Source organism: Dermacentor silvarum, chromosome 9 (genome assembly GCF_013339745.2).
Source record: "Dermacentor silvarum isolate Dsil-2018 chromosome 9, BIME_Dsil_1.4, whole genome shotgun sequence".
In the NCBI taxonomy this organism is placed as follows: Eukaryota; Metazoa; Arthropoda; class Arachnida; order Ixodida; family Ixodidae; genus Dermacentor; species Dermacentor silvarum.
In genome coordinates, this window is record NC_051162.1 from 104,448,174 (window position 1) to 104,473,885 (window position 25,712).

General features: G+C 41.7%; 2 protein-coding genes and 1 non-coding gene across 4 annotated transcripts in view; 1 reads left to right on the forward strand and 2 right to left on the reverse strand.

Annotated features, from left to right (window-relative positions):
- LOC119463482 (uncharacterized) overlaps positions 1-15,036 on the reverse strand; it is a 179,123-nt gene extending 164,087 nt beyond the window's left edge. For both annotated transcript variants that reach the window (XM_049656664.1, XM_049656663.1), the window contains exons 1-3: positions 14,877-15,036; positions 12,996-13,269; positions 4,378-4,444 (exon numbers count right to left, since the gene is read on the reverse strand). The gene's annotated coding sequence lies outside the window, so the exon portion shown is untranslated. The remainder of the gene's footprint in view (positions 1-4,377; positions 4,445-12,995; positions 13,270-14,876) is intronic.
- Positions 1-25,712, reverse strand: part of LOC119463475 (uncharacterized) — a 562,544-nt gene that overhangs the window by 465,545 nt on the left and 71,287 nt on the right. The gene's annotated exons all lie outside the window — the stretch shown is intronic.
- LOC119465469 (U2 spliceosomal RNA) lies at positions 22,649-22,836 on the forward strand. Its single transcript, XR_005194886.1, has one exon. It is a non-coding gene; the product is annotated as a U2 spliceosomal RNA (small nuclear RNA).

The following is a 25,712-nucleotide window of genomic DNA, read 5'->3' on the forward strand; positions in this document are numbered from 1 at the left end:
AACTTGGCCGAGCAGTGGTTACAAAGCACCAAAAATGCTCAAAAGAAGCCCCCAAAACAAGGCAATGTAAGGATTCCAAATCAGTTTCCAGAGCTAAGCGATATCGAAGATTTATTGAAAAATTATTGAGGGAGGAATATGCTACAACATTTTATATAGTAACACATATGTATAAGAGCGTGGAAAAGTCTTAAATTCTGGAGGGTTCATTTTTTCATTATCAATGTCTATTTCTTTTAAAGAATTTATAACCTCGGTAAATTATTTTCAAGCATCTGTTTCCTATAATTTGTCCTATATCTTACAACATTCCATATTTCAGGGCCGGCGGGCGGTGTATAGGCAGGTACATTGAGAAGCAGGTTGGCGATTTCCATTAGCGTAACATTATGTTTCTTTAAACTGAAGTAATACTCCCGTAGTAGTCTATACATGTACAAGTCATGAATGTTTCTTATGTGCTACCTATCGAACAGAGGTGCGGTGTGTTCAGTGTTAGATACATTGACAATAATACGCAGTGCCCTTTCTGCATGACAAGTATATGTTAAGATTTGTTTGCGTTGTTGTACCCCATACTAAATGACCTTAATTGATATGCGAGGCAAATACAGCATTACATAGCAGTATTTCAACAGAAGTGGGGAAAACGTGTATATTGCGACTTAGCATACCAACTGTGCTGCTGAGCTTCTTGAGGACTGAGTCTTTGTGTCGTCCCATGGTGAGTTGTTGGAGAAGGTTACACGAATAATTTTAATAGTGTTTACAACCTCAACATTCATAGACTCAAATATTATATTGCGATGCTGTGGGATTTCTTTACCTGGAGTTCGAAAATTTACTGCTTTGGTCTTATTGCAATTAACCTGTAGACAATTCTTGTTTGACCAAATAGAAAGCCTATCAGGAAGCTCATTTCCCATTCTCGGTAATTCTGTGTGGTTATGGGATGATAAGAAAATACTTGCGCCATCGGCATACATTGCAGATTTTGCTTGTTGGTAAAAATATATTAGATCATTAGCATAAATGTTGAAAAGTAGCGGCCCGATATTACTTCGTTGTGTTATACCTAAAATTACTTGTTTGGGTTCCGATTTGAACTCATTTATCGAGACAAATTGATGCCTGTCAATTGATAGGACGAGAATAATGCGAGTGGTGTGCCCCTTACCCCACACCATTATAGCTAACTGAGGAGAATATTGTGATTGATGTGGTCAAAAGCCTGCGTGTAATCAACAAATACACCGATTGTTAACAACCTGTTTTCGAAGTTTCTTAATATGTACTCTTTCTGATCTAAGAAGTGGTATCATCTACAAAATGATGACAATCAATCTTGGATAATTTTCGCCAAGCCCTTTGAGAAAATTGGCGATAGTTTTTTACATTCTGTTTGACACCCTTTATAAAAAAATGGGGGTAACTCTGGCAGTTTTCATTCTGTTAGGAAAAGTACCTACAAAAAATACACAAGTTGCAAATGTACACCAAAATAGGAGGGATTTCATAAATGACATGATTTCATGGCCGTATCTGCAGGTCGTGTATGTCAGAGCTGCGAGAATTTTTAAGGTTCATATAAATGGAACAAACCTCAGCAGAGTGACTTGGTGTGATAAAAACGGAATTGTTGTTTCTAGGTGTTGTGATATCATTAGCGGCACGAGAATTCGGGTCAAAATTCTTGGATACAAAGTATTGATTAAATACATCCGCAAGCTCCTGGTCTTTCACTAGGCGTCCGTTTAATGAAATTTCTTGTGGTCACTCTCCCTTCTGTTTCGGTTCCTTAAGAGAGTTGATCATGTTCCACAATTCATCAGTTTGTCCTGTGGAAGATTCATACTCCCGAATATAATACGCGTCTCTTGCCATTCCTAATCGTTTTGTTCCAGTCATTTCGGAAGGTCTTAAACAATTTAGGATGTAAAGACTCCCGAGTTTTTAAAGCTTCGCATGCAACCTATCGCGTTTTCTAATTTTCCAAAAAGCTCTTTGGTTACTCAAGGCTCTCAAGTCTTTGTACTGAATTTTCGCTCTTAAGAGACATAGTATATCCTGTATACTGCCACAAAGTTACTAATGAGATATCGTAAGCCTTTTCTGCCGTTTTTCTAGAAAACTTTATCCCAGCAAGTCCTCGTATCTCGAGTCTGAAATGGTTCCAGAAAGTTTTCCCCGATGCATTTACAGGTTATACACGTTTTCTTCATTTTCTGTGTGTTTTCGGGAGTTTCAATACATACATATTAACATATGGTCACCATGCAGGAGCTTAGGCTCATATTCGCTACGAGCAAGTTGTCGGGCGCCTTTGTCGGCCGAAAGCAACTGCGGGTTCATCATCGGGTCCATCGTTTTGCCATGGCATGTCATAAAGATTCGACTAAGTCTACTCGAACAATGAGTGAGAGCTGCCGTCTGCTTCTAAACTGTGTTATCCTCATGCTCTGTATGCACTTCTTGTGCACAGGAGTGCGCTGTTCCACCAGAATGGCAAGACCCTCTGTGAGACATTTCCACAAGTGATAACGTCGCATTACCTTCAATTGCTGAAATCCTTTTTAATAAATCAATCAATCAGCTTTATTATCTGAACTTAAAAAATGCGTACCCAATATTTGAACCGAGTGGTAGCCCTAAGGCTAGATCTCAGTCCAAAGTAAACTGCGTGTACAGGTACGCTAAAGGAACTAACTTTAAATAACAACGAGCAAAAGGAAAGATAAAAAAACTGTCAGCCCTTCCACTGGGGTGGAGATGGAAGACCAGCGAAACTCTGCTATGGTGGGAATTATGTATTTCAATTATGACTGTTAAGATGTGATGGTGTAATTGGTTATTTGAACTATTAAAGAATGAGAAATATGTAAAATCCGGTGGTTTTCATTTATTTAGTAACCACAGGAACCATGGTTGTATGGTCGCTACGGTACACCGCCATAGGGTGTACGGCAAAGGTTGGCCCGTTCTTCATAAACATGCCACATACGCCGCGCGCATTCGGCTGCGGACTGCGGGCAAAACGCCGCCGCCGTCGACAACAGTTCTGCGCGTGCTGGTGGTGCTACACGTCCATGTTTATACAGCTCCTCAGAATTTTGAGAATGACAGCCCATAAACAAATGTCATAAAACAAGACACCGGCAGCGCATACCTTTTATGTTAAATCTTCTCAGACTGAAATATTAAAAGTGCGAAACAAAAATGCTCGAACCAATTAGAGTTTTTTTCTACACGCGGACACGACCATCAGAGACTGAGACCTTAACAGTTTTGCTGTAAAACGTCAGATGCATACAAAAAATTTGCTCAAAATATTTTGACAATTTAATTTAAAAAGCTTAGATTGTAATTTGAAGTTTCTGGTAGTTTTCACTATATGCAATCATCTATAAGCAGTTGGCTGCATTTAGAGTCTATATAGGAACACGTTTGCTGCTTTCAAAAGAAATCCTGGGAAACATTTTTTTATGCAGACATCGTTCAATTGCATAGCTAATAGTGTCTCAGATACTAATACCCAGCTGTGGTAAAATATAGAAGAGAGTCTAGAATGATGAAAAAATTAATACTTGCTTACCTGTCCTCGTTGAAGAAAGAATAACGACAGGAAAACAACTGTTGTGATCAGGAGAACTGCAACAGCAACTTTCAACAATCCCATCGCTGTGCACCTAGACTTCCATCCTCTTTTCGGTGGTGCCTTTAACGACGTTGACTCTCCATCGGCAAGCGTGACCGAAGCATCACTGGCACGATATTTAACATACGGGGGCAGCTTCTCGTCTTCCATTGTGAGGTCCAAATTTCCGTACGTGAATTTCGTTAAGCCAGCCTTTGTCTTCTGCGTCCAAGAGGGCAAAAAGGATAATTATGATAAGGCAATGCCTGATGTTAGTCATGTGGTTTCGCATTCCACTGCAACACTGGCGCTATGGCGAACGCCGTCGTGGTTTGATCATCTGATCTAACGATTGATCTAATCTTATTTTGATCAACTAGGGTTCTGTCACGTACACCCAAATCGCACGAGCGGTTTTCCATTATGCACTTATCGAATAGCGACAACCATGGGGGGCAAAAGAAACCGCGACCCTAATATCTGAACAAGAAAGGCAATGCTTCCGTCGAAGGCTACTCATTGAAGTCGCTACATTAATTCGCCAAACGCAGCAGTTTGGCGAACTAATGCCCACAGAGTAACCAACAGTACATGATCAAAATGTTTAGGATAAAATGAGCTCGAAGTAACAAACACTCGTTCCAACAACTAGTTTACAATAATCGGTAGGCTAGCCCCACTTTAAGCTATAACAATACATTCGTCAAATTAATCTCTTAGAGAACACAGAATTTTCTATTTACCTTTGAAATGGCAGCAGACGCATCATCACGAGTCCGTTTTGTAGTCGTGTGTTTGCAAGACTTGCAGCTGCGGCGTAGTGAAAGGAGCCAAGAATTATAGAGGTCGGCACGCGGAAGCGAACAAGGAAACGCGTGACCATTAAATCGAGTCAGGAAGCCTCGGTCGAGAAAAGAGATGCTATCAGAATTAACCATGTAAGGGGAATGCCGGGCACTTAACAATGTTGAAAATTGCGTTTGAGCAAACAGTCACAAAGGCCGGCATTGCCATTGCCATTTCCTCATAGGAATGATAACAATACCGCAATACAGCATGCATGTTACGGAAACAACCAAGATGTTGTTGGTGGCACTAGTCTAACCCTCGCCATGCATCACGATTCCGTGTCATAATAATGGCGATACTTACATTTTCTTTACATTTTATGACAATAAGCTGCATGAAGATCGTAACAAAAAGACAATTACATCCGTAATGCGCTTACCGCATATCGCATAGCGGGAAAATGAATTATATGGCAGCCGAGAAAACGAAGAGGGCTAAAAGAATTGCGTCCCAAGGCACCCGACAGGTTATGGGGATATCTAAGCAACGATTTCTTGCGATGTGTGGACTCGAATTTCACTGGTTCGTATGTGACATGTATCTTTCCCCTTGAGAATTTATTCTCAATGAATATATTTCATTGATTATTAATGTTGCTGGGACAGTCATTGTATATACAAACAATGCCACGTCAAAAAGTTGGCAATCACTGCCATTTTAACATACGCGAAAGAGGATGAAGGCGAAAGCCTGCGCGCTCGCGAGTCATTCTTCACATTACTTAACCTTTTCATTCGAATGCGTTGTTACTTCCTATTACTTGTTTTTCGCCACTAAAGATCGTGGATTCGAGTGCCTCAATTAACTCTGCCATAAGTAACTGTGCCTTAATCGCCCCAATTAACCCCAGAGGTCGGGGGTTCGACTCCATTTCGACTCCGACTTCACCATTTCAATTGGAATACAACTTCGAGATATGATCGGTTCGCCTATATCTCCAAGTGGGTTAGACTCCCACCAAAGTTCATTGGTTCGAGTGCCTTAATTGACTATATCTTAATTAAATGAGATTTTTTGCCTTATTAATACCAGAGGTAGTGCTGACGCTTCTTCTTCGCCTCGGCTTCACGCTTTCTTGTAAAGAAATTGATGGCCAATTAAATTCGCCCTAATTAACACCATAGGTCGTGCGTTCGGCTCCCACAAAAGGTCCAGGGTTCCATATCTATTAATTTTTGTGCCATAACGCCAGACATTCGATTTTTCGACCCATGAGCCATCTAAGGCTCATGGGTCGAATTCTCGCCAGAGATAATTTGCTTTCGCAAGTCAATCTCATGCCAGCGTGCCAAGCTCAGGCTCAAGCATGACCTGCTTACTCGTACCGGGAGTCGAGATACCCAAGCCATCTTGAGACTTGATCTGCACAGCGCCTTCAACAACATAGATCATGGCTCTATCTTACGTGAATTGAACACTATTGGCTGTAGTAGGAAAATACATGACTACATCCGAAAGTTTCTTACAAATCGCTCAGCTATCATTAGTATCAATGCTAAAACTCCCCCCTCCCCCCCCCCCCCCCATTCAACCTACGTAGCTTTGGCAGACCTCGGGGCTCTGTGCTGTCACCGTTCCTATTTAACTTATCTATGACTTCTGTCGCTAGGACCCTGCCACAAATTCCGGATATGCGATATTCTCTATATGCCGACAGCATTACTCTATGGGTGAAGGGTGGGTCGAATGGCCACATGTAAGGTACCTGCAAGAGGTGGAAGATGCAGTGGCTACGAGCGCTGGGTTCATGAACCTCGAGCGCTCGTCCGCGCAATCTGAACTGTTAGTAGTCTCAGCTACTAAACGCGATACGCCCAACATTCAGATCAATATTAAAGGGAAACAAATGCCCGTCGTAGACAAAATCCGTCTACTTGGTATGCACATTCAATATAACCGATTCAATATTTATGCACTTCAAAGGATTACTACCAGCGTAGACCACACCACGCGGCTTAAACGTGGCTTCTGTTGAAAAGAGAGCGTTTGAGAGAAAGGTTACTTCACGCTCCGCTTGCGAGCTCCACGCACCGCGTACGACAGCAAAATTTGGCTGAGATGTTCACAGCAGCGTATGCTACCTGCGGGCTGTGTTATTTCACCAAGCCCGAAAGGTGGTTGAGGGCCCCCTTAAGGACCAACCACGGGCATGCGTCGACACGCTTCGGCGCGCGTCGATTCGCGTCGGCTGGAGAAAAAGAGCACGCAGCCACTGGACACAAGCTCTGACGCGCGCGATGCTCGCTCTTCGGCTGCGGCGCACTGTTGGTTGACCATTTAGTCTTCAACCATCCTAGTCCGGCCTAAAACAGCCCGCTCTAAACTAAGCTTGAAACAATAAGTTAGTGATCTGCATGCTCTTTTAGATATAAATAACACGTTTGATTAATGAATGAAAGCCTGTCGCTACAGTTTCTTTTTACCTTTGAAGTAACAGTACCGCAAAAAATATCGACATCGGCGCTTGCGTACACGTCGTCGTACGTCTTCAAGATCGCTTTGCTAACACCTGCACGACCATGCCATATCATATCTAAACCTCTCTTACGACTTCATTTTTGGTAGTTCATTGCACAACCAAATATGTAAGAATTGGTTGTGCAAAGTATCATTGAAAAATCTCTATTAGGAATATTGTCACGTAGACGTGACGGTGAAGAATGATGCAGAGTCAAACTGGGAGTTACAAACTTAACACTTTATTGGGCGAACTTGTGCCCAGCAAAACAAGTCACACTCAATCACGACGATAGCGTCGAGCAAAGTCGGCGATCGTCGAAAATCTGATCTGCGATCAAGCACGTCGGCTTTTATACATCAGTCATCGAAAGTTACAGCTTATTCGCGGATGCGCGCGCGCCTTTCAGAATCTACTAAACCGCTGGTGGATCGCAAAACGACGGTGTGGTCTGCACCCGACTTCCGGTTCGAGGGTTACTCTTCGGTTACTTCGTTCAACCTTGCCTGCAGTTTCTGCTGCGCAATTTCCCGCTATTCGCGAAGAAAATCCGCTTCTACAACGTTATTATGGTTGGCTGCTCGGCATTAGAGTGCTTGAACTCTTCCGTGAAAGGAAAAAAATGGCAGTTTCGCACGAAAGCGGAAGCAACGATTGCGATAGCAAATTAGCAGAGACCCATACGAAGTAAGAATAATACTTTTATCGGCCGTATAAACTTGTAAACATTCGCTTGATAACTCAATACAACAAGCATGGTGTCAGCGCGCACAACCATGAACCCATCACACTCGGTGACCGCGGACAACTCGCTATCAAGACGCTGGCGTGAGGAAACGCGGTTGCAGCCACGAGCGAAGTGACCTTCTTGCTGTTGTCTGTCGCTTCAACGCAAACAGAGCGCCGAGAACACACAGCACGCACAAAGCTACTTGCCGTCGACGCACCTAGACTCATCCCCCAACGCATATCGCTTTCAAGATACAGCCGCGCGACCGCGCGCAGCCGCCACATACGCAGTCGCAGCCGGATTATAATGCCGCCCCCCTCCCTCCGGTTCCTTATGCGTGACGGAAGACGCAGAACTTCCTGCCCGTGTTCCTCCCTATCACGCGGGCGAAGTCAAGCCACGATCGCCGGCTCTTCTCGCACGCTTTCAATCGCACATACAGCGTAGGGCGCGTGGCGACGGTTGTCGCACTTGGACTTCATGCGGAACCTGACGGCGACGACGACGGCATAAATACGACTGGAGTGTCCATATAATGGCTACCGCAATAAAATGCTTCGTTTTCCATGGAATGAAATGCGCAAAGTTATTTGGTCAATTGCTATCAAGCGACCGACCGTAAACGGCAAGATGTGGGTACCGAACGTAGGAGCCAGAATATGTGAAGTTCATTTCGTCACAGGCAAGTCCTTTGGTGTTCAAGTGCGAATAACCCCTTTTTAACGATCACTTAAAGACGCACAGGTGCACAAAGCAAGGATCCTCAGCATATTGATTACGTGCCGTCTTTATACTGGGGGTGAGGCCACTATACTTTAGGTCGGAAAATTTCTTTTATATAACATTTAGTTGTGTAGAATTTTGGGTCAGTTAGTAAGGTATATTGAACTAAAAGAAAACAGTACAAAAAAGCAGGCAGATGCCACGCCCTGTAGAAATCGATGTTATGCGAAGCAGTGTGCAGGGAGCCTACCAAGTTAACGAAACGACCATGAGAGCAGCAAGTAGTAGGCGGCTCTTTCATGACCTACATAACACGCATGTCATGACATTCATGTCAGCAGGAGTCCTCAGGAATGCTTTTAGCTACACCTAAGAGACCTTAAGGCGAAAACCTTAGTCATGCTCATGACTATGACTTCAACCTTTAGTCTTTTCCTTCACTTATCAAATCAAAGTATTTATTCTAACATTACAAGGCAAATTCAATGTTGAGGATGACAGGTAAAAAAGCCTTTTTGAGGCTTCACCGGTCCTCCATCCTATACTTTTGGCAGATCAGTGCTTACAAACAACAAAAAATGGTCAAAAGAAGCCCGTAAACAAGGCAATGTAAGGATTCGAAATGAGTTTAAATAGGTAAGCGATATCGAAGATTTATGGAAAAATTATTGAGGGAGGAATATGTTACAACATTTTATATAGTAACACATATGTATAAGAGCGTGGAAAAGTCTTAAATTCCGAAGGGTTAATTTTTTCATTATCAATGTCTATTTCTTTTAAAGAATTTATAACCTCGGTAAATTGTTTTCAAGCATCTGTTTCCTATAATTTGTCCTATATCTTACAACATTCCATATTTCAGGGCAGCGGGCGGTGTATAGGCAGGTACATTGAGAAGCAGGTTGCCGATTTCAATTAGCGTAACATTATGTTTCTTTAAACTTAAGTAATACTCCCGTAGGAGTCTATACATGTACAAGTCATGAATGTTTCTTATGTGCTACCTATCGAACAGAGGTGCGGTGTGTTCAGTGTTAGATACATTGACAATAATACGCAGTGCCCTTTTCTGCATGACAAGTATATTGTTAAGATTTGTTTGCGTTGTTGTACCCCATACTAAATGACCTTCATTGATATGCGAGGCAAATACAGCATTACATAGCAGTATTTCAACAGAAGTGGGGAAAGTGTGTCTATTGCGACTTAGCACACCAACTGTGCTGCTGAGCTTCTTGAGGACTGAGTCTTTGTGTCGTCCCATGGTGAGTTGTTGGAGTAGGTTACACCAAGAATTTTAATTGTGTTCACAGCCTCAATATTCATAGACTCAAATATTATATTGCGATGCTGTGGGGTTTCTTTACCTGGAGTTCGAAAATTTACTGCTTTGGTCTTATTGCAATTAACCTGTAGACAATTCTTGTTTGACCAAATAGAAAGCCTATCAGGAAGCTCATTTCCCATTCTCGGTAATTCTGTGTGGTTATGGGATGATAAGAAAATACTTGCGCCATCGGCATACATTGCAGATTTTGCTTGTTGGTAAAAATATATTAGATCATTAGCATAAATGTTGAAAAGTAGCGGCCCGATATTACTTCGTTGTGTTATACCTAAAATTACTTGTTTGGGTTCCGATTTGAACTCATTTATCGAGACAAATTGATGCCTGTCAATTGATAGGACGATAATAATGCGAGTGGTGTGCCCCTTACCCCACACCATTATAGCTAACTGAGGAGAATATTGTGATTGATGCGGTCAAGAGCCAGCGTGTAATCAACAAATACACCGATTGTTAACAACCTGTTTTCGAAGTTTCTTAATATGTACTCTTTCTGATCTAAGAAGTGGTATCATCTACAAAATGATGACAATCAATCTTGGATAATTTTCTCCAAGCCCTTTGAGAAAATTGGCGATAGTTTTTTACATTCTGTTTGACACCCTTTTTATAAAAAAATGGGGGTAACTCTGGCAGTTTTCATTCTGTTAGGAAAAGTACCACAAAAAATACACAAGTTGCAAATGTACACCAAAATAGGAGGGATTTCATAAATGACATGATTTCATGGCCGTATCTGCAGGTCGTGTATGTCAGAGCTGCGAGAATTTTTAAGGTTCATATAAATGGAACAAACCTCAGCAGAGTGACTTGGTGCGATAAAAAGGGAATTGTTGTTTCTAGGTGTTGTGATATCATTAGCGGCACGAGAATTCGGGTCAAAATTCTTGGATACAAAGTATTGATTAAATACATCCGCAAGTTCCTGGTCTTTCACTAGGCGTCCGTTTAATGAAATTTCTTGTGGTCACTCTCCCTTCTGTTTCGGTTCCTTAAGAGAGTTGATCATGTTCCACAATTCATCAGTTTGTCCTGTGGAAGATTCATACTCCCGAATATAATACGCGTCTCTTGCCATTCCTAATCGTTTTGTTCCAGTCATTTCTGAAGGTCTTAAACAATTTAGGATGTAAAGACTCCCGAGTTTTTAAAAGCTTCGCATGCAACCTATCTCGTTTTCTAATTTTCCAAAAAGCTCTTTGGTTACTCAAGGCTTTCAAGTCTTTGTACTGAATTTTCGCTCTTAAGAGACATAGTATTTCCTGTATACTGCCACAAAGTTACTAATGAAGATATCGTAAGCCTTTTCTGCCGTGTTTTCTAGAAAAACTTTATCCCAGCAAGTCCCTCGTATCTCGATCTGAAATGGTTCCAGAAAGTTTTCCCTGATGCTTTACAAGGTTATACACGTTTTCTTCATTTTCTGTGTGTTTTCGGGAGCTTTAACAGACATACATATTCGCATATGGTCACCTATGCAGGAGCTTAGAACGGCACTTGAGACATTGGTCGGGTCATAGTTTGTGATAAAGAGGTCGAGCAGTGTTGCTAATGTGGAGGTTAATCTTCTTTCTGATTTTATAACGTCCATGTACCCATAAGGTGTAAGTAGTCTTTCAAAGTATGTTGTTTTGCGAGTAGCACCTTTCATGTCAATATTAAAACCACCGCCAATAATAACTATCTGCCTATTCTCACTTACAGAAATAAAAAAATTCGCAAGAAAAGTGAAAAGCGTGCAATAGTCTCCATCAGGGGGACGATAACACGTGGCAAGAAGCAAACACTTGCTTTCAACGCAAAGCATTTCGTAGTCATTGGTAATACAACAGAAATCAGTTAACAAATCAGTTTTCATAGAGTCATCTATCAATATATAACGAGACACCTCCGCCACGTCTTGATGTCCTGTCAAAGTAAAATGTGTTTTTGTTAGGCAATTTAAATACCTCAGAATGTTCATTTTACCATGTTTCACTAAACATAACAACGTCACAGTATCTGTTTATGTCAGCAAAGTATGCTTCCAGTTCCGGAATTTTATTATTCAGCGACTGGGCATTCATATGTACACAGCTTAGTTGTTTTTCATCGAGGCCTCGAGGAGTTAATCATTTTTATTTTGGTATATGTTGCAAGCTGTCTGTGAGGAAAAGGAGTTTCAGAAAGCAACCAAACGAACAGCACGTCTACAAATGTAGAGCCTTCAAGTCATCTTCACATTTAGTCACTGCAGCGGTTTCACCTGGTGCCCTACGCACGAGAATCTTGCCGCCTGTGTGCCATACGAACTGGTAGCCTGATCCCTTCGACCATTCTTTGGCGAATGTAAGCACTTTCCTAGACCTAGACGTCAGATTTTCACAGATGTACCGCTTGTCGTTTGGGCCGTTTAGAGCCTTTCTTTTAGCCATTAAAGCATTATTACGTTCATGACGAGCACAGCGCGTGATAATCCCTGGTGCCTTAAATTTCCAGGCTTTGATGGCAGTCTGTGGAGTGCTACTACGTCTTCTCCAGTTAACACTTTTAGCTCTAGCTCTCTCGTCAAGTGATTCACTTTCTCAAGAAGATCTTCCCCCTTTGTTTCAGCAATACCATAGATTTCGATGTTGAGGCTTCTACTAAACCACTCAAGAGCCTTGAAATCAGTGTGAAGCTGTTCTAGCTCTTTTGTGGCGCCGGATTTCTCGATATTCTCCACTTTTCGCCTAAGATATTTGAATTTTATTTCTTGGCGGTCCTGGTGCTGCTGTATGACATCAAAGTGATCTGAGAGCAGCTCAATGGATTCTTCAATGCCGTTTACCTTAGTGGGCAATTCGAGCAGCATGTTTAGCTTGCGGTCCATAACTACAAGCCTAGTGACCACTTCTCTATCAGATGTTCTTGTATTTGCGCTCCTGCCGTTTCCTGCCCTACACTTTTCACACTTCCACTGCTTCTTTGCAAACTTTTTTTGCCTTAAACTGTTGCTCAGTGACGTCAGAGCATGTTCCTACGTGAAATAAAAATTCACACTTTGTACAGGTCACTGTAAGATCATCATCACTCAGCACACATCGACATAAGTTACACCACTTCATGATAACAAGAAAACAAAAGACGATAGGATTATTGCCTCGACCTAGAACACTTTCAACCGTGGATGTCGCGTTTATATCGCCAGTAACCCTTCACAATGGCAGCAAACAGCAAAGAGCGGAGCGTCTATAAATAGTAGGAATAACACCGAAGAATAGTCACCAACCTGTGACAGTAGAAAAACAAGGATTCAGCGGGCTGCGTGCGATGCGCTCCGCCGCTGTTGCCGAAGTGAAGGGCACCGTCCCAGCTGTGGCCGTGGCTTGCACGTGACAACAGCAGCGCTTGCGCAGAATCTTTGCTGCGATGTGGTCGGCAGCGACGCGGCGCAGATTCAAATGTTCAGACCACCAGATCGAGGAAAATTACAGGGCAACGAAGTTTTCGGCACCTTGGAAGCTTGCAGTTCACAGCTTCCAATTCCAGGACAGGGGTATAGCCTGTGACAGTAGAAAAAACAAGGATTCAGCAGGTTGCGTGCGATGCGCTCCGACGCTGCTGCCAAAGTACCACATCCAAACCCATTCCATTCTTTTTTGAGTGATAATCTTTTTTCGCTGAGTCGTTCTCATTTTCGCTGAGTCATGGTCATGACTATGATTTCTACCATCATCCTTTAGTGTTTCCTTCACTTAGCACCCACGTCCGAACCCATTTCAGTAGTTTTTAGGTATTATTCTTTTTTCGCTGAGTCATTGTCATTTTTGCGGAGTCATGGTCACGACTGTGACTTCTACCAGCATCATTTAGTGTTTCCTTCACTTAGTACTCACGTCCGAACCCATTTCAGTGGTTTTTGAGTGTTCATCTTTTTCGCTTGGGTCATTGTCATGACCTCGTGACACGCATGTCATGACATTTATTTCATGACCTATCACTTATGTTCGTCATACACGCCTGTCCTACTATGCCAATTTTCGTACCCACCAAGTTAACGAAACGACATGAGAGCACCAAGACGTAGGCGGCTGTTTCATGACCTACATGACACGCTTGTCATGACAATCATGTCATGACATATCATTTATGTTCGTCATATACTCTTGTCATAGTATGCAAATTTTGGTACATACCAAGTCAACGAAACGACCGTGAGAGCACAAAGACGCAGGCGGCTAGATAGATAGATAGATAGATAGATAGATAGATAGATAGATAGATAGATAGATAGATAGATAGATAGATAGATAGATAGATAGATAGATAGATAGATAGATAGATAGATAGATAGATAGATAGATAGATAGATAGATAGATAGATAGATAGATAGATAGATAGATAGATAGATAGATAGATACTGTCAAAGTAGCCAATGTTCGCCAAGAAATGCATTCGCATTTACTAAGACAGGACTGTTCCTGAGGCACACAGGACACGCAGAAAGGTGAAAAACAACTAAGCAGCGTTTGCTAACGTTGTCAGCCATTAGAAAGCGCAAAAAAAGTTCACAAGATTTCGCGATTATTCTACGGATGTCAACACACCTTCTATTGCAGTGCGCTCTGTATTATCTTTCTACTGTCCAAAATACTACTCAGCCTGGTTCGGGCCAGCAGAAGTATACCTCGTTACAGAGATAGCTGTCGTGCGGAGGAAAATACCTTCGCTTGCGAAAGGTCTATATCTGGTGCTGCGATGGCTATCGCTAAACATCATGCTCGAGCGCAGCGGGTGAAGGAACTTTCATTCACCGCAAGTTACTACACAAAAATAGAAAAATGAAGCGAAACAAAGACTGCTCATTCACGTTGATATTCGGGGATCCCTTGACCACGCCGTTTTTCGGGGATCCCGACCACACGACGGGGAAAATATTTTGTTGCACGTGCTCGCGCAACAACATGCAAACAGCAGCCGCTTATTAAGTTGACTTGTCACTTATTAAAAACTACTTCTTAGGTTAACGAACGCTTATTTGCGCTTGATAAACGTTATATGACCTATTTGACGTGACACAAACACGTTAGGGCATGAAATGCCCGCCACATCAAAATCCGAATGTAAGGTCGCCAACATAAGTACGAAAGATCGACAGCTCACGCCTACCTGTCGGAACTGCCCAGCGGTGCTTACATCATGGTTTTTCAACAAAGCTGCACAGTAAAAAACCAAGCGTGTGTGCATGAACCATTAGCATGAAGCGACGGTAGCGTGGAGTCTCGAACCGCAAGTTTTAGCAGAATACGCCGTACCCCAGAATCCTTTGCGACAGCCAAGATTTTGCTAGCCACCTATTCATGTCGCGCATGCAATGGGATTATACAAGGTTCGTTGTCAACAGACAACGGATAGAACCACCGATAACATTCGCAAAACTTCCGATACGTGCAGGCGTGTCCTGCGCCGAACGATAACATTAAATATTTGTTAGCCGGTGAACTAAGGTCACCGGATACAGATAAAGAAGTATGCAAGTCAATCTAATTAGGCTTGTTGGTGTATGAAAAAAATATGAGAAAGTGGGTTCTCAGAAAGTCAGCAAAAAGAATTGATACACCTGAAGCGTTCATCAAAAAACAACATTTACAACAGCTAAAATTTACCAAATTCGTAGCTTGTCTCCTCCCGATTCTTGTTTCTGTCTAATCTTGTCCATGGGGAACTTCATTTATTTTTCTATGTTGTTTTGAAGCATCAGCACCGCATCGGGAGGCCTTCACATTCAGCGGCATTGAGTGTATTGCTGAAAACGTTTTTTTAGTAATAATAACTTGTTTATTTCCATCGACGATGGAGGAGACTGCGCGTAACAGTCATTTGAGAAACAAGCAACTTGGCTGAAGCCCACAGCCGCCTTTACAGAGCAGGCATCCATAGCACACGTTTGCAGAATACAAAAGATTAAAGTTTATGCACCTTAACATGAAACAGTCACAGAAGTTCAAAATGAAAAAAAGGGCAAGATAATAGTCATTATTTATCATGTGACCAAGGATTGATTAAATGTTCGCGTAGTGTTCGTACAGAAGTTGATGTAACTCAAGATATGATTTATAAAATCAATTTAAAAGGTTTGGCAGTGTGTATGATATTTCTTGCATAGAACAATTTGCCCACGCAGTCACCACCTTTCACTGTTCTGTGTAGCGAGTCGCGAATAAATGTGTTTTTATGGATTAGATTATAAGACTATAAGAGATTTATAATTATAAGACTTATAATATAAATATTACACACGCGGATTATACTTGCTTTCAAAAATGAATCGAAAGTGCGTGAATTATATGGTGCATTAAAAAGTGTCCGAACAAACTTTTTTGGCAGTATATGTATTCTTTCAAGATTTCTACATGTCGTTGTACCCTATGCCAATAAAAATTATTATAATGAAGAAAAAAATGGGGTATTGTAAACAAGAAGCTCTATCTTGACAGGAAATATAGCTCTGTGTCGCACTATCATACCAACGACACGGGATAACTTGCCGAAAACCAATTCAACGTGCGCATCCCAAAGCATATTTTGTGTAAAGATAACTCCAAGTACTTTCACACTACTTACTATTTCGATTGTTTACCGTGAATAAAGAAGGGTGATCGAACTACTGTTTATTCGATTAAATTTTGGTCTGAAAATCACGGTTTTTTCTTGCTTTATAATATTCAGTAGAATGTTTGCCGCTGACCATTATTGGATAGATTTTAGAGCAGAATTGGCTTTATTCTGAAGGCTACCGGTTCAGATCAAGAAAAAAGTATGCTGGCATCGTCAGCGTACATTATGTATTTCGCATTTCTATCGACATTTATTAGGCCATTTATTAAACACTATAAAAAGAAATAGGACAAGAACACTGCCTTGAGGAATGCCTCTGCTGATGTGTTTTAAATCTCAGTGGCAATTCTTTATTTGAACGTACTGATAGCGATGATATAGGTAGGATTTTATGAGGTTTACGAAGTGCCCTCGAATACCATGGATTTCAAGCTTTTCAAGTAAATTGGAATGATGGATGCACTCAAGTGCTTTAGTGAAATCAATATGAAAGCCGAGTGCAAGATTTGTGTTTTCACACTGTGATATAATGAATTGATATAATGAGTTGACATTAAGAGGAAAATATGGAGCTGGGCAGGCCATGTAATGCGTAGGATGGATAACCGGTGGACCTTTAGGGTTACAGAATTGATACCAAGAGAAGGGAAGCGCAGTCGAGGTCGGCAGAAAACAGGATGGGATGATGAAGTTAGGAAATTTGCATGCGCAAGTTGGAATCAGATACTGCAAACAGGGGTAATTGGATATCACAGGGAGAGGCCTTCGTCCTGCAGTGGACATAAATGTAAGCTGCTGCTGCTGCTGCTGCTGATGATGATGATAATGATGATGATGATGATGATGATGATGATGATGATGATGATGATGATGATGATGATGATGATGATGATGATGATGATGATGATGATGATGATGATGATGATGATAGACAAAGAATATCGAGCACATACTTGATTGGACGAACTTGATTACCTTCAACATCGCAACTTGAGCTAGCTTTAAGGGAAAGGAAAACTGCCTGTTCCTCAGGCTCCGTAAATGGTTGTATCTCGTCTTTTCCGAAGAGTAGGCAGGCGTTGTGCCCCTTCTGGTGGCAGTTGCCAGCTTTGCTTCTCGCTTTCTCTTTCCTGTGTATATGTTTTCAAATCAAATAATAATAATAATAATAATAATAATAATAATAATAATAATAATAATAATAATAATAATAATGGTTGTAGGAAAAGTGAAAATTGATTCCTATCTGGCATGAATTTCGAAATATCAGCAGGTGCACAAGCATTACTATGGCTCAGAAAATAATCATTATACGTATTCACCAGAGCACTGCCCGATATTTCGTTGCCAGCGAGAAATAGCTTTTCCACACGTGGAGATGATTTGCGATGATTTAAGACAGTATTTAGCTTTTGCCACAACTTATCGGGTTTATTCGAGCAGCTGTCATACTCTGCATGAAAATAGCATTTACTGTGAGAATTTAGTTCCCTGCGTAAAAACAATGCTCTATTGTAACTGGTTTCAACATGTCAAGTATGTCTTTCTCGACTATAATCAAATGACATACAGTCAGGTACTACCAACTTGAGAGTCGAAGGGTCTTCGAAGAGTCGAAGAGTCTCGGAAACGAAAGACAGTGTCTTTCGTTTACCTTTGCCAAAACGAACTATTAAAGCACTTATTCAAAAGTATGGGGGCAGCTCGTTTGCGTAATATCAAAATGTATAGAAAGGTTATTTTCAAAATTTGTACAATTCAAGTCACCATACAAAACATAAAAAATACCAGTTTCCTTATTGTTTTTAGCCTGCAAAGATATTTAATACGTTCTGTGAGCAACACAATAATTCTTGTGGCATATTATTTTATTGCACAACGCTGGATACAGTTGCCAACCGTTATTGAACCTCAGAAGAAATTAACAGCACAATGGATATGATCAGGCACATAGCATTTTATTGCACTTCCTTAATTCTTGCTTTTAAAAAATTTCACACTATAACAACGTTGCACAAATGCTACTCCACTGAAATAATATACTAGTACACACTAAAAACAATCTTATACTGCAATAACATTGATAATCAATCAAATGTTTATGATAGCGCCCAGGAAAAGGTACAGATTCTTCGTTGAGGTGCACTTAAAAAGCAATATGCGAGACAAAGATGAGGAGGAAGAAAGAGAAAATCAGAAAAAAAAATTATGGGGTTTTACGTGCCAAAACCACGATCTGATTATGAGGCACGCCGTAGTGGGGGACTCCGGAAATTTGGACCACCTGGGGTTCTTTAACGTGCATCCAAAATTTAAGTACACGGGTGTTTTCGCATTTCGCCCCCATCGAAATGCGGCCGCCATGAGAAAATCAGAAGGCATGGAGGTTAACCAGAATAATGTCTGGTGGGCGTCTACACCAGGGAAATGGGAGAGGGACGTCTACACCAGATGAATTCGAAGGGGAAACACAAAGATCACATAAAGAAATAGGAGTGAAGGAAAGAAAGAAATGAGCGATGATTTCGCTGACGCGTCTAGTTTTGAACTATTAGTCAAAGACATTCACCCAAGCCCGTCGTCCTCAAGAAGCATACCTTCACCGCTTTGTGCGCCGACAAGCGATGGGGGTGGAGTACAGAGAACACAAGTGTGGTGGACAAAACAATGCGAGATAGAGAAAGAAATAAGGAATAAGAATACAAGGAAGCGTAAAAGTGAATTAATCATACAACGTGATTATCTACATATGCACCAAACACAGGAAATGAAGTCTGGAGTATGTCAATACAGGCCACAATTCTTATTACATGTTTTTTCGAGTCTAGCCATACACAGGATGGTCTTTATTGCAACAAGGCTAGGCAGAGAAGGCGGAATGCTGTCTGATGTACTGTTGCCGGAACGAAAAATTTAATATGACCAAGAAGCTTTCGGGAAGTGTATAGTGCCATGAACCACCCTATACAGAAACCAAAGGTCTAAGTCTTGAGTCTAGAGGTGTGATTTGAGGTATATTTGAGAGGGCTGGACTGTTGTCGCCAGAATGGCAAAAGTGTGCTTGACGATAGATATAAATTTATTCTAGACGCGTTCAATGAGGTCAGAATTAGATTTCGACATGGCACCTGCATATACAGAGGCATACTCTAGTAGTGGAAGACACACAGCGGAATACGACTTCGGAAACGGAACAGGTCAGTGTAAATCATGCAATATGCGACACACAATTGCAACAGCGTGAAGGGAACGTTGTGAATATTTAACGCGGGAAGAGAAGCTTAGCGTTTTGTCGAAGTACACACGAAGATCTTTCATTTCATCGAGCCTGGACACTGGAGCGTCCCGAAGGTTGTATTGCACATGCTGTATTCCCCGCGTGAAACCTAATGCCATATTTTTGGAAGCAATTAAATTACCCAATGGTTTCTGCACCAGTTTGAGAGTAAAAAAATGTCTTTTTTGACGTCAGTGCAGTCATGAACACTGTTGACAATCTTAAATAGCTCGAAGTCGTCGGTATTCAAAGCTATGCTCCTTATTTATTAAAACGGTCTTACCAGTAACAGAAAGCAGGGAATGCAATACCGATTCAAACACTTTTGACGCGGCGTAGAGGATAGATATAGGCGGGTAGTTAGTAACTGCGCGTCTAGCACCTGATTTTTGCATGGGCAATATCCATACTTCCTTCCAAGTACTAGAAAATGCACTAGACTTCATGGAACCATTGAAGATGCTTGTGAGAACAGGGACAAGTACGCTTCCATACGCTTTAAAACTTCCAGACGCCACTTCAAACTGTTGATTGAAAACTTACTTTCACCGCAATTCTAGCATCTTCAGAACCATAGAAAGTATACATCTGCAGAAAATATATAATAATTTCCTATTGTTCAGTCAGTGTTGTCAAGCTTACAGAATGTAGACTCCATTTGAAAACTCACTAATGGGACATCGTACATTATTTTGTGTTTCGAAAACCTTGAAAAGCATTTATCCAGGTGAAGTTTATAGTGCACGAAAAGGTGAGGACACAGAAAGACGTGGTACACAGAGGCTCTGACTTGCCACAGTGTTTATTACGAGTCAAAAAACCACATGTACATGCATCATTTTGGAAAAATCATCCTAATTGCGCAGTTTGCAAGACTCGCCTATCCTTACGCAGATAGGATAACTCTTTAGATAGCTTATCCAGCTACTTTAAAATTATGCCTGGTGCATGACATTGTGAAAAGCAATGAAAAAAGTGAACCCGCTACATACAACATACTGTCAGCGCGTAAAAACACCCAACTGTCTAGCTTCCCTATTCATTTTGCTATAGCATTCTGCACATGCTATTCAACATTGCAGCACAATTCTAATCATAAGTGTTTCAAGATGTATGCGACATATTTTCAAAATCATTACTTTTATCAGTGCTTTTGCCGTTGATGCAGTATCTTGCTGTACACAACTGAGTACACAGCGTTGGAAGTAGAGCACTGCACGGGCCAATTTTTGCGGCCCGAGCCCGGCCCGGGCCCGTTTTTACATTGGGCGGCCCGCCCGAGCCCGATCAAAACTTTTATGGCGAGACCCGGGCCCGGCCCGGGCCCGGGAAATAGTCTACGTTACCCGCCCGGCCCGGCCCGCCACTCCTTTACCTTAAGCCCGAACCCGGCCCGAGACCGAAAAATACATGTTTTTCAGAGTTGAGAAGCCCGAGAATAACTCGCAGAAAGCCCGAGCCCGGCCCGGGCCCGCGTCAAAAAACCCGAGGCCGGCCCAGGCCCGGGTCAAAAAGCACACGCCTGTGCCCGAGCCCGGCCCGAGCCCGTGAAAAAACTGCTCTACCCGGCCCGGCCCGGCCCACGGGCCGGGCCGGGCCCGGGCTTTCGGGTAAGCCCGAGCCCGTGCAGTGCTCTAGTTGGAAGGGTTAAGCAGCGTGGGAGGAATACCATCAGTACCACAAGAAAGGAAAAGTTTGAGGCGCTTTATACACTTGAAAATAAAATCTTAAATGACTGATTGCGTACAGCCATGCCAGACTGAGGAGAAACGTTACTTCAAACATCTTTTACACCACATACAGAACAGAAATGTTCTGCAAGGACATCAGCAGTGTTCGGTAAATCTCCATTTCCATCAAAAAGACATGCATCTTCGCTGCTCTTTTTAGAAGAGTGAGAGCACGCGAAGCTCCAGAAATATTTTGAATTACGAGTCATTCTGACTCCAACACATTCTATGTGGTTCTGGTGATCATTCTAATAATAGTAATAATAATAATAATAATAATATTAATAATAATCAATTATTTATTTATTTATTTATTTATTTATTCTGCCGAGGAACAACCATGAGGTCTAAGTGTTGGTGCATGCATGCATAAAAAATAAAAAACTTCAGGGAAATACCAGTAAAAAACAAAACAATAAAAATAACAAATAAGCTTCAAAACAAGAGTACATAAAACAAGGCATAAAATGAATACACAAGAAAGAGAAGGGCAGTAGAACAATTGTGAAACTATGACACAACAACGCCAAGCTCAGAACAGAACAATGACAGCGAATTGTGAAAAATAGCAACACCATGAAAGTAAGCGTTATAAAGACTGTATTTTGTGGACGGTTGAATGTGATGACAGGCAGGAACATGGAAATGTCTATGTTCGCTGGTTATCTTTTGCCGAATACGAAACATGATATAACTGAGGAGTTCGGGGCACGTGAGGATACCGTGAAGGAGTTTGAAAAAAAAGCGGGAGGTCAGCGCGATTACGTCGGCAGCAACGTAAGGGCAATGATAATAATCCAACGTTGCTAGAGAAAGGTGTAGTGTTCATGTTAGCAAAGCAGTGATGATATAAACTTTGACACTTCTTCTGGACCCGATCTCTAATTTCACTGCTGGATCTAGAAATGTCATTCCAGACAACCGACGCGTATTCGAGTTGAGGACAGATTGTTGTTTAGCACTTGCGGAACGGTGTAGGAGAAATGAATTCTCTCGATGGTCTGCACACAGAGCCAAGAGTGCGCATGCCTCGCATTGCAACACTTTAGTTTGAGCTGAAAAGTGTAAGGTTGTATCAAAAAGCACACCGAGATCATTGAATCACGGACTTTACACAGTGACACAGAATGCACAGAATAAGAAAAAGAAATGCTTGCTGTTTTCCGAGCGAAAGACATGACTTTGGTCTTAGCAGCATTCAAGGTTAGGTTATAATCTGTGCAACATATAGAAAACAAAAGCAGGTCAGACGGCAGGATGTGACAGTCATGAACAGTGTGAATTGCCGTAAAAATATTGATGTCATATCGGCATATATGACATGGCCGACGCGGCTTAAAGTGTAGTATCCGTTCTAATCAGCTTAATGTCTGATACTGGTTGTACATATTTGAACCCAAGATATCAGGCCTATTTTTGCAAGTTGGCGGAGTGCTTGAAGCCTGCTTCACGTCCACCGCGGGTGGGCCCGTATTGGACAATCTTCGGGATTGGCCCACGGTTTTTGGTCTACAGACATCGATCCGCTGGAAGCTAGCCATATACAGCTTTGCTGTAAAATTTAAAACAGAAGTGGTCCTAATATTGATCCTTGAGGGACGTCGCTAGTTGCCATGTAAAAAGAAGACGTTTGGCCATTAACGTTAACATATCATGATCTATCAAAACCTACACCGCAAGAGATTTACAATTGAATAGTCAACACCAAAGTGCGTAAGTTTGATCAGAAGCTGTGAGTGGCTGAAGACATTAAAAGCTTTGCTGAGGTCACAAGAAATGGTGTCAACTTGCCCCGTTGCAATGCTGGCGCGGAGATCTGTGTCAAAAAAAATGCGAGATTTGTAATAGTGGAGCGGCTGGTGAGAAATCCATGCTCGTTCGTGATCAATTAGTTTTTCACAGTAAAAGACGAAATGTTGTGCAGAGCAAGCTCAAAAATCTTAGACGTGGCAAAGAGAAGAGAAATTGGGCGATAAATTGAGGCATCGGTTTCACAGACTGATTTTAATACAGAAAAAACACGAGAAGTTTCCCACAAGTGAGGGAACGTAGAAGTATTCAAACAGTTATGAAATATAGATGTCAGGGCTCGGGACAATATACTGCCGCAAGCTTTCAATATTGTGTAGGGGATTCCATCAGGGCCGCAGGATATATAGGGCTTCAAGCGCTTAAGGCATTCGATGATTAGCTTTTCATCTAACAGCACAGCACTAGATGTAGGATTCGTTGTGTACTGCTGACTGACACCAGCGTTGAAACCTGAAGCTTTATATTTTCTGCTTTTATATTTCTTGCTTTATATATTTTCTGGTTTATATATTTTCTGCTTTATATTTTCTGCTTTTCCTAACTTATATTAACGACCTTCCTGATTCCATTGACTCACAAATTAGACTCTACGCTGATGACTGCGTATTATATAGACAAATATCTAAACCTTCCGACGCAGCCACTCTTCAATGTGATCTGGATAACATCTCCACTTGGTGTCACACCTGGTCTATGAAACTAAATATTGGTAAGTGCAAAGCAATGAGAATAACGCGGATGACTAACCAGTCTTCATGCACCTACTTAAAAACTCTTCTTTAACTTCAGTCTCTGACTGTATCTTGGCGTATACATTACTGCCAACCTATCATGGAAAACAGATGTTGCACATATCACTAATAATGCTAACCGCACACTTGGTTTCCTTCACCGTAATTTTTCCATGGCTCCTGTGTCCCTAAAACTACTTCTATATAATACTCCTGTGCGCCCGAAACTAGAGTATGCCTGTTCCCTTTGGGATCCCCACACCAAATCACTCATACAAGTCCTCGAATCCATGCAAAATCATTCTGTTCGTCTTATACTTTCTAATTATTCTCGTTCAGCCAGTGCAACGCTTATGAAGAAAACATTCGATCTTCCTGACCTTTAATTACGCCGTCGTATTTCTCGTTTAAGTCTCTTTCACAAAATATATTTCACCAATGAATCTTTACAGAAATCACTTTTTATCACTCCCACTTACTTTCATCCCGCATGGACCACCGGTTCAAAGTTGGCGTGCCAAGCTGCAGGACTAATCTTTATTTTGATTCGTTTGTTCCGAAGACTAGCGCGGACTGGAACCACTTTCCTGTCTCTGTCGTGTCCATCGCAGTACCCGAAGACTTCAAGTCTACTGTATATGATCATCTTCATTAATCTGCCTACTACAAATGTATTCTTGTATACCCAGTTGTATTCTTGTATTCTCGTATTCTTTTTTGTATACCCACTCCTCTCTGTAACGCCGAACGGCCCTGTGAGTAAATAAATGAAATGAAATGAAATAAAGATGAGAAATGGTCAGCAAACCAAAACGGGCCTGCTTGGACATCTACTCCTCTAGAATCGAGCAGGCGAAAACACTCTCCCCGTTTATTAGAGCGCTTTCAGATATACTTCCAAAATTGCGCTTGCCGGTTGGAGGCACTATTCTCCAAGAGTGAAATATGTGAGTCGTGATCCCGCTTATAGAGACGTTTGCAGAGAGTCCGGAAGAAGCAAAATTATTCTCTCTACTCATTAGGCACAGTACTTCTGGATTTACGGTGTGCCAATCTTTATGTTTTGGGGCACTTAAGGGTTCAGATGAGAACCAGTGTGGATATTTAGAGCAATTATTACTCCACTGAGTTTATTACTGCATACTGCTCAAAACAAACTTCGTAAACTGATCTACTTGGTCCCCAACATTGCTTTTGTGGCCAGTGACCAATCGTTGGAGGACAAGAAATGATATAAACTGGCATAATCATACGCTTGAAAGGTAAGTGAGAAGATTCATTAAGGCCAGTGGAGAAGCTCTCCCTCGGAGCCGACACAGAGGTTGATATGTAAAGTGATGGGTGAAACTTATCGGGACGCACAAGGGAAATGTCAGAACGGGAGACATATATAACCAAGCATTCGAGAGGCAGAGGTCTAAGACATTGCCACAGGAATTGGCGATCAAATTGTGCTGATGATTGGAACAGAAGGACAGAAAGTCTAACAGGCTGCATTTTTTCTCTATGTAATGATCGTAATAATCATATGCAAGCATGTTCCAATCAATTCCAGGTGTGTTAAAAACACCAAGAAGGATTACTCTGTGCTTGTTATGGGAGGATAAGACACTTTCAATAAAAGAGATGACCCCATGAAACAAGAGAGAGCAAATATTCGGCGGCACGTAGAAAGCTCCCATTAACAATTTTTCACAACGCGCTAGGACGACTTCATGCCAAATCGACTCCTGCACAATTTCTATGACATTGCGCATGCACGAACTGTCAACAGCAGTCAGCCCGCCACCACCTTTTTGTTTAAATCCACTGAAGTCCCGGTCACTACAGAAGACGT